Source organism: Microtus ochrogaster, chromosome 8 (genome assembly GCF_000317375.1).
Source record: "Microtus ochrogaster isolate Prairie Vole_2 chromosome 8, MicOch1.0, whole genome shotgun sequence".
NCBI classification, from domain to species: Eukaryota; Metazoa; Chordata; class Mammalia; order Rodentia; family Cricetidae; genus Microtus; species Microtus ochrogaster.
This window is the reverse complement of record NC_022015.1, coordinates 72,733,665-72,742,814: the sequence shown is the minus strand read 5'-3', so window position 1 is coordinate 72,742,814 and position 9,150 is coordinate 72,733,665.

The window sequence follows — 9,150 nt, the reverse complement described above, 5'->3', positions numbered from 1 at the left end:
CTGACCTCGGAGGGCACCAGGGACACGTATGGTGTACCTGTATTCAGGCATACAGTCATACACAAAAAATAAAATCTTGGGGCTGGAGAGATGGCTCAGTGGTTAAGAACATTGCTTGCTCTTCCAAACGTCCTGAGTTCAATTCCCGGCAACCACATGGTGGCTCACAACCATCTGTAATGAGGTCTGGTGCCCTCTTCTGACCTGCAGACATACACACAGATAGAATATTGTATAAATAATAAATAAATAAATATTTTAAAAAAAAGAAAAAAAGAAAAATAAAAGAAAATCTTAAGAAAGACAGATAAGAATACATAAAAGTGCTTAGCCCAATGGTTGGGTGGGTGTATATGGTAAAGATATAACTGGAAGGTGAACATAATGTCTGAAACATTAGAAGCTTTAGATTTTCTTCATTGGTGCAGAGGCTGCGGGAACCAAGGCAGGACCCAGAAAAGGGAGCCATATGCAGAAGGACTGACCGCAGTCAGGCGAATACTGCCCAGAGGTTGATAACTGAATTCCAAGATGTCCCAAGTTGGCCGCCTAGTAGCTATGTGAGTCAGTAAATTCCTCTATAGTTCAGTTTCCTCATAGAATCTTCCTCTGAACTTACTAAAAAGGGGGAAATGACTTCATGTCTGTAACATGCATAAAATAATACCTGCCATGTTACAGGCTCTATAAAATGGATGCTAAAGAAATTAGAATCAGCTGGGCAGTGGTGGTGCACGCCTTTAACCCTAGAACTTGGGAAGCAGAGGCAGGCAGATCTCTGAGTTTGAGGCCAGGCTGGTCTACAGAGCAAGTTCCATGGCTACACAGAGAAACCCTGTATCGAAAACCAAACAAACAAAATCCAAAGAACTCAGAACACAGCCAGGCTCCTGTACAGAAGAGGCAGAGACTGAGCATGACCCCAGGGCAACCATGGGGTGGGGAGCAAAGAGAGCAGCCTGCCTCTGGCAATGAGCGTGTCTCAAGCTCTAGTTTGTCAGCTATTGCTGTGGTTTGTTTACTTTAGGAACAAAACACCCCTTTAGTCTGTGATCTTCTTAGGGGCTTGTAAACGAAAAGGCAGCATTCCTCCTATGCTGCGGGTGAGCCAGCCCCAAACTCCCTGGGTTATGCAAGAAAAACCACAACACTGTTCACACCCTTTGATCAGATAATCCCACTTTTGGAACCATATCCTAGGGAAATAAAAAAGTAATTTGCTCAAAGATTTTTATACCAGCACTGATCATAATAGTTCAGCCCTGGGAGTAACCCAGATACCCAGCACTAGGAAAGTGGTTAAGCCCACCAAAGGACCATCCATGAGAAGGTCTACTACACAGCCATCAAAATGACCACATGGGGTTGCTGAAATGGCTCAGCTCGTAAAGGTGCTTGCTGCCAAGCCTGATGACCCAAGTTCAATCCCTGGGACCCACATGGTGGAAGGAGAGAGCCCACTCCTCAAAGCTGTCCTCTGACCTCCACACGCACACATGCGCACACACAATAAATGTATACATTTTGTCAGCTTTTGTTGTTGCTGTTGTTGTTTTAAGACAGGGTTTCTCAGTGTAGCCCTGGCTGTACTGAAACTTGCTCTATAGACCAGGCTGACCTAAAACTCAGAGATCCCCCTGCCTCTGTCTTCCAAGTGCTGGGGTTTGAGGTATAAAGTAGACATTTAAAGCATGGTGCAGAAGTCTGGAGAGATAGATCAACCATCAAAGGCTAGGCTCCCAAACACACGATAAACCACGGCCCAGAGTGGGGCTTACACATGGAGATTATCACCAAGAATTTACCAGGAGAACTTAGGCAGTAAAAAAAGGAGAGACAGAATGGTGTTGGGAGGTTTGTCACTAAAAGCTAAGTTTGGGTTATTTTATGTCATGTAGACTGATTAAAGAATTAAATGCAAACTGATTAAAGAATTAAAATGATTGGGCTGGCAATGTGGCTCAGCAGGCAAAGCCTGATGACCCTGCTCAGTCCCTGGGACCCACACGGTGAAGAGAGAACCGACCCTTGCGAGTTGTCCTCTGGCCTCTGCATTGTGTGCTATGGCACACAAATACACACACAAGAATTAAATAAACTGTGATAAAAATTCCTTTAAAAGAATGGCAACTGTGGGGAGGCAAATAGGAGATGCAATGTAAAAACTCAAACTGCATCGGTCATGTCTCAGGGATCTGCCGTGGTACAGCGTGTGCTTGGTGTGTACAAGGCCATGGGTTCAATCTCCAGCACGCATAAAAACACAAAAATGGAAAGTGTGTGTGTGTGTGTGTGTGTGTGTGTGTGTGTGTGTGTGTGTGCAGTTACACATTCCCTTCTGAGACAGTTTCATTTAGGCTGTGCTGGCTTCCAACTTGCTGTGTGGTAGAGGATGATCTTGACCTCCTGACCCTCATACCTTCGTCTCCACGGTTCTCCAGTTCTAGGCCTACAGCACTGTGCCCACTATACACCCTGCTGGGGTCAGACCAGGGCTTTGTGCAGGCTCAACAAGTTCTCTCCTAGCTCATCCACAGCCCCAGCCAGAAACACAGCACATGGCAGAAAGTACCTTAGCTGCTTTTTATTCTATTTCCACAGTTCTGGGGTCCAAAACCAGGGCCTTGTGTATACTAGGCTAGCATGGTACCATTGAGCTAAATCCCCAGCCTAAAGCCCAAGTCTCAACTTTGATAAGGATCAGGGTATGAAAAATGATTGATATAAGCAGTTGGTATTTCCGGTGCATGGCCTTTCTGGTCAACAAGAAGTCTATGAAGACTCTGCCTTTTGGCTTGGTGCTGATTGTGGGAGGAACCAGGGGCAAAAGAGGGGGGCTGATTTTGAGATCCTGAGCATCAAACTGTGACTCTTCACCCCTCCCCGACTTCTGACCCAGATTCTGAACTTTGATTTCCCTGCCCCTAAACAAGACTCAGATACCTGCTGGCCTCCTAGAAACCAGGATGTTTGGGTTCTAATCCCAATCTCCTTAAAAATTGGTAACCTTGGACCAGTAACTTAGCAGCCTCATTGGACCTCAGCTTTCTCTCTTGTAAAGCGTGGGTAACAATGGTGCTATCATATGGAGGACTGTGAAGTCAATTCATGGAAAGCCCACGGGCTAAAGTCTGTCCTAGAGAAACCTCCCAGGCAAAGCTGATGTTGTGAGCCAGAGCTCAGGGACCTCTAAGAGAGGAGGCAGAAAATGGAGTCTGACGTTCTTGATGCCCGCGTCATCCTCGTCTGTGGCTGGCTTTCAAGTTGAGCCCACCTGCCTTTTCCCTTCATCTCAGCTGACGAGACAAGAGAGGCTTGGCCAAGAGGGGGCTTTTGGTATAGACCTAGAATCCCGTGCTGACACATAGGCTTCAGCTGCCTAGATTCCCCTCCCCTCCGTGGGACTCAGCTCTTCCCTTCAGGGACAAAGACCAATATGAGTCATCATTAGTGAATTCAGGGAAAGCGGGCTCTGTGCTTGAGGATGAAGTAGGGCCTGACTGGCCTCTGGCTCTGGGCCACTCGTCACTGGACAGAGCAGCACGGTGCCAGAGCAGTGCCCTTACCCAGGGCCTTTTCCAGCTATTGCAGCCTCCAGGAAGCCTCCTGCCCCAAATCTGCAAAGGCACAGAGACGGGGGTGATTTCCTGAGCTCTTCTTCTCTTCCCCTCCCTTGTTCAGACACAGATGTGGTGGCTTGTTTCTCATCATCTTCCTCACCTGCCAATCACAGAGAAACCTGGGAATCCCTTTTGATGAAGACTTTGTGTGTGTTCCTATATTTTATTATTATGGTATTGGCATCTTCATTTTAATTAGCAAAGGTAAAACTTCCTAGAACCGACATAATGGCTACTTAGTGGCCAGACGAGGTCATCAGATACCCTTGGGGTGGTTGTGAGCTGCCATGTGGGTGCTGGGAATCAGAACCTGGTCTTATGGAAGAGCAGCCAGAGTTCTTAACTCCTGAATCATTGCTCCAGCTCTAGATTTATTTTATTTCATGTGCATGAGTGTTTTGCCTGCATGTCTTTTTTTGTTTTGTTTTTATTTGTTTGTTTGCTTGCTTGCTGGGGGAGGGGAGTTGAGACAAGGTTTCACTATGTAGCCCCTGGACGTCCTGGACAACCTCTGTAGCCTCTGTAGACCAGGTTGGCCTTGGACTCAGAGATTTGCCAGACTCTGCCTCCCCAGTGAGTGCTGGGATTAAAGACATGTGCCACCACAGCTCAGACCATGGCATCTTTGTGTGTACACCACATGCATACCTACAGATGGTTGAGAGCCATCCTGTGGGTGCTGGGAACCACTCCCAGGCCCTTGGCAAGAACAGAAAGGGCTCTTACCTACTGAGTCACCTCTCCAGCCAAAATACTTTCTCTTCTAGGGAACTGGACCAAAGGAACATTCAAGGGCCAAGGTGGCTGTAGAATAAAATGACCAACCCGGTGAGAGATCATTCAGAAGTTAGTTTCCGAGAAAGGGGATATCTTGGAAAGGGTGCCACCATGTGTGACTTCAAGGCTGGGTTATCCCCACATGTGTGGTGCTGGGAGAAGTTCAAACTTAGGCCAAGCTGGGAGGTGGGTTTCCAGACATTGCTCTTATTCTTGTCCAGTTCGTTCTCTGCTTTCTCTGTTGGGCGCTGCCGAGCTTTGCTGATAGCTGAGGTGTATCTGGTGCCGAGCTGGACAGGTGCCCCAGAGAAGGGGTTTGGTGGAACTCATAGGTCTCCAGTCCAGCAATAGGCATTCCTGCATCAAAGCCAGAGTCAATCACTCCCCAACGTTTCCAGGATCCCGGTGATGTGTTTGTCCGTTATTTTTTGCTAACTCCCATTCGCCTGTAGTTCCCGGTGTTCAGTAAAACAAGCAAAGGCAAAGCTTCAGCTTCAGGAGGGGATGTGTGCTCTCTCCAGAGCGGAACAGACCTGAAGAGGCTGCTGAAAGAGGAGTCCAGGGAGGGGAGTCTGACGTTAGGGTCCCCACCCCTCCCCCAGCCCCATCCCTCTCCCCAGTGGCCCCATGCAGGCTACCCCTTTCGCAGCCTGCTTCTTTTGCATGCCCTCACCCTCATGCCAGGGTTCTCATATCTCTAGTACCCCTTGGGAGTCTGGCCCAAGCGCCCCCCCCCCCCCGTACAAGAGAACTTGGGCTGAGCCCAAGCCCCTCTCCTAATGAGCATTAATTCTGGGATGCGCTCTGGTCTTTAAGGGTCAGAGGTGGCGGCTTTATTTACTCACAATCCTGCTCTCTCTATGCCGGCCCTTTCATCATTTTTATAAAGGAAACAGTTCAATGGCCACAGGCACCCTGGGAGACCACCCCTCCGCCAACCCTCCCTCCCAGCCCCACACACAGCACTTGTAGCCTCCAATAAGGGCTCGGATTTCTCAACAAAGCACAGCTTCGCTCTCAGGACAGGGTTCAGCTGTTGATTTTGTCACATTCTGCTGTCTGTCCAGAGCCCAGGCCTGAGAATCTGGAAGTGCCAACGCGTGAAAGCGGGGCGCATGCCGGTGAGGCATAGGGCGCATGCCTGTGAGACTTGGGGCGCATGCCTGTGAGACATGGGGCGCATGCCTGTAAGAAGTGGGGCGCATGCCTGTGAGACAAGGGTCGTACGCCTGTGAGAAGGTGGAGCTGGTGCCCATGGCGTGGAAGTGGGCATTTGTGGATGGAAATGGAAGCAGATATGATGTGTTTAAAATTTCGTGTGTGTGAAAAGCTGCTCATGTGTGTATAAACATGAGTGTAGGGGTACAAATGTTTGCACACACACACAAACACATATATTATATAATTAGGGTCACGAATAATGTGAGGGTGTGAGGACCACTGAACATATGAGACTAAGATGGGTTTTCTTGTGTAACAACCCTGGCTGTCCTGGAACTAGCTCTGTAGACCAGGCTGGCCTCGAACTCACAGAGATCCACCTGCCTCTGCCTCCCGAGTGCTGGGATTAAAGGCATGTGCCACCACTGCCCGACCTATGAGGCTGTTCTTGAGTGTATATATGTGTGTGTGTGTGTGTGTGTGTATGATGTACACTCTGTGTATGTAATGAGTGGGCTTGTATATGTGAGAACCTAAGTGTGTTTATGCTTGTGTACCAGCCTGCGTATGTCAGTGTAAACAAGTATACTTGTGTCAGAACTGTGTGTACTAGGCCTTCTAGGGTACCAGTTTTTTTGTTTGGTTGGTTGGTTTTTGAGTTTTGTTTTGGCAATGCTCTAGTTGATGGGTATAAATGTTTATAAGTATGCGTGTTTCCTGATGTGTGAATATCATCTAAGTAAATTGAAATAACACAAATTGATTTCAGGATTATAGATAATAATGCAGCTAGGAGCTAGGCATGAAAGTTTTTACTTATACAGAGTATTAAAATAGACAAAAATAGTCTACATGCGACAAGCCAAAATCAGCTCGCTCTGCAGGTTGGCATGGTGTCTAGAAAAGATGTGAGGTCCCTCGGGTGCTAAAAATTGAGCTATATATAAACATTTACATTGACTATGTCTGTGCTGGTTCTTTTTTGTCAAGCTGACCCAAATTAGAGTCACCTGGGAAGAGGGACCCTCATCTGAGGAACTGCCTCCATCAGATTGGCCTATGGGTATGTTGACGGGGCACTTTCTTGATTAACAATTGGTGCGGAAGGGCCCAGCACACTGTGGGCAGTGCCACTCTTGGACAGGTAGGCCTGGGCTGAGGAAGACAGGTGGTTGATGGAGCAGAGGAAGTGAGCCAGTCAGCAGCATGCCCCTTAGTTTCTGCTTCAGTTCCTGCCTTGAGATCCCATCCTGACCTCTGATAATAGACTGTAACTTTCGAGCTGAATTAAATCCTTTCTTCCCCATGTCAGCGTCTTCTATGGAAAAGCTCACTGAGCTCTATCCCCTGTAGCAAGAAATCATAAAGTGCATGTATGATTTGTTACTGTCTGAACATGTTACTACTACTAAAGCATTTAGCCACTAATGAGAGCAATAAGGAGGAAGCAAAGTAGGTATAAGCCCACTTCAGACTGTGAAAGAACACTTCAGACTGTGAAAGAACACTAGCCTGACCATATGTCCCAAGGTGGAATTCCAAATCTCTGGTTCCTGCAGTCTCCAGAGATACACTCTGTCCACACCACGAGGGGGCTGCACCTCTAAATAGGGAGGGCTTATTTTCCCATCTCCTGGCCTGCTGGGCTGCTTCCCAGGTTGGCCTTGACTCAGGATCTAGGCCCAAGTCCCTCCCCCAAGTCATAGACCTTCCCATTTTCCCCCAAACCTGCTCTACCTGCTTGGCAGCCCAGCCTCTCCCAAAGGTGCCTCCCAGAAGCGGGATGAATGGGAATAACTGTCCCACCAACTGGACAGCAAGCGCTGGCCATGAAGCGAGGTGAGGCCACACAGTTGGAGGGAGTTGGGGAGTTGAATTGATCCTTCTCACTGGCCTTAGCTTGGAGAGCCCTGTTTTCTTCTGCAGCCTAAACTCTGTTACTTATTTTTCCCATCCCCCTACACACACACACACACACACACACACACACACACACACACACGAGAGAGAGAGAGAGAGAGAGAGAGAGAGAGAGAGAGAGAGAGAGAGATTCAGCAGTGACCTAAAGGAACTAGGCAGGCACTGCCATCCACAAGAGTGTCTTGGAAGCCCAGGAAGCTCAAGTGAATCATGTTGTTTTGCCCAGGGCTTCCCGTGAGGATGACCTCTAGCTCTATGCCCTCCAGCATGACCCGTCTTTTCTAGTAGGTGTCTTCATACATGCTGTACAGCCCAAGCAGGTCCGTTCAGCCATCTCACCCACCTGTGTGAAGAACAGAGCAGAGGTGACTGCCATTTCTAAAGGCACAAATGAGAAACAGTTACAGCTGGGTGATGGTGGTGCACTCCTTTAATCCCAGCACTTTGGAGGGAGAGGTGGATCTCTGTGAGTTCAAGGCCAGCCTAGCCTATGGAAGAGAGTTCCAGGACAGCTAGGGCCACACAGAGAGACCCTGTCTCAAAAAAACAAAACAAAACAAAACAAAAAAAATACCCGGCTGGTTGCATGCTCCTGTTGTGGGGGAGGGGCATTCTAAGAGTTTTACACAGCACGGTTCACTCTAAGGAGTGCAGTGGTTGAGTAGGCAGAATACATCTTCACTTTGAAGACAGAAACACTAAGGCCCAGAAAGATTAAATAAATTAGTCAAGATCATGTCTCCAGTAAGCAACAGGCTCGGGACTCAGACCCAGGCTACTGGCTGGGTCTATGCTCTGCACCAGCACCCTGCAATATCTGCATAACCACCCTTCCGGAGGTGAGTTCCCCCTGCTGTTTAGGACCAGCTGGCTCACATATATAATTGCAATGCCTAAACAGACACCATTACCTAGATGTTAATGGCAGCTAGCAATTACACAGTGATTTATTTACAAACCGCTTCACACCTAGAACAATGCCGGGGAGGAGTGATGGTTACAAGTTTAACAGATAACAATTAAAGCTACTGTTTGCTGACTCCAATGAGGCTCAGCTACCAGGTTGGAAGTTTATCCTTTTTTTTTCCTTCCTTCTTTAAATACATGTAAAATGTACTTAGCAATAAAATTAAAATGATACCAGAGAGGAGAAAGTAAAGGGCAAGTCTCCCTTCTTTCTCCTGGGAGACGGTTGCTTTTGTTTTCGTTTGGTTTTAATGTTGGGTTGATTCTTGGGTTTTGTTCATGTCCAGTCTAAGCTATACCACAGAGCTGCACACCCAATTGTGGGAGGTAACCATTGTTAGTCTTTTCTTCGTATATACACCCTTCCACAGTGAATGCTCACACAAGCAAATCACATTAGACGGTATATGTGGCTTCTAATCCTGGCAGCAAAACTGTATTCTCCTCAGGTATTAATTAAAACACCTCAGGATGAGAATGAGGTTTAGTTAGAGTGTTTGCTTAGCATGCATTAGCCCCTGGGTTTGGTCTCCATCACACCATAAAGCCAAAGATTGTGGTGATGCCTGTAATTCCAGTATTCTGGAGGCACAGGTAGGAGGACCAGAAGTTCAAGGTCAGCCTCAGTTACACAGCAAATTTGAGGCTGCTCTGGGTTACATGAGATCTTGACAGCAAAGAAACCACTTTTTCCCCCTGTGCCAGG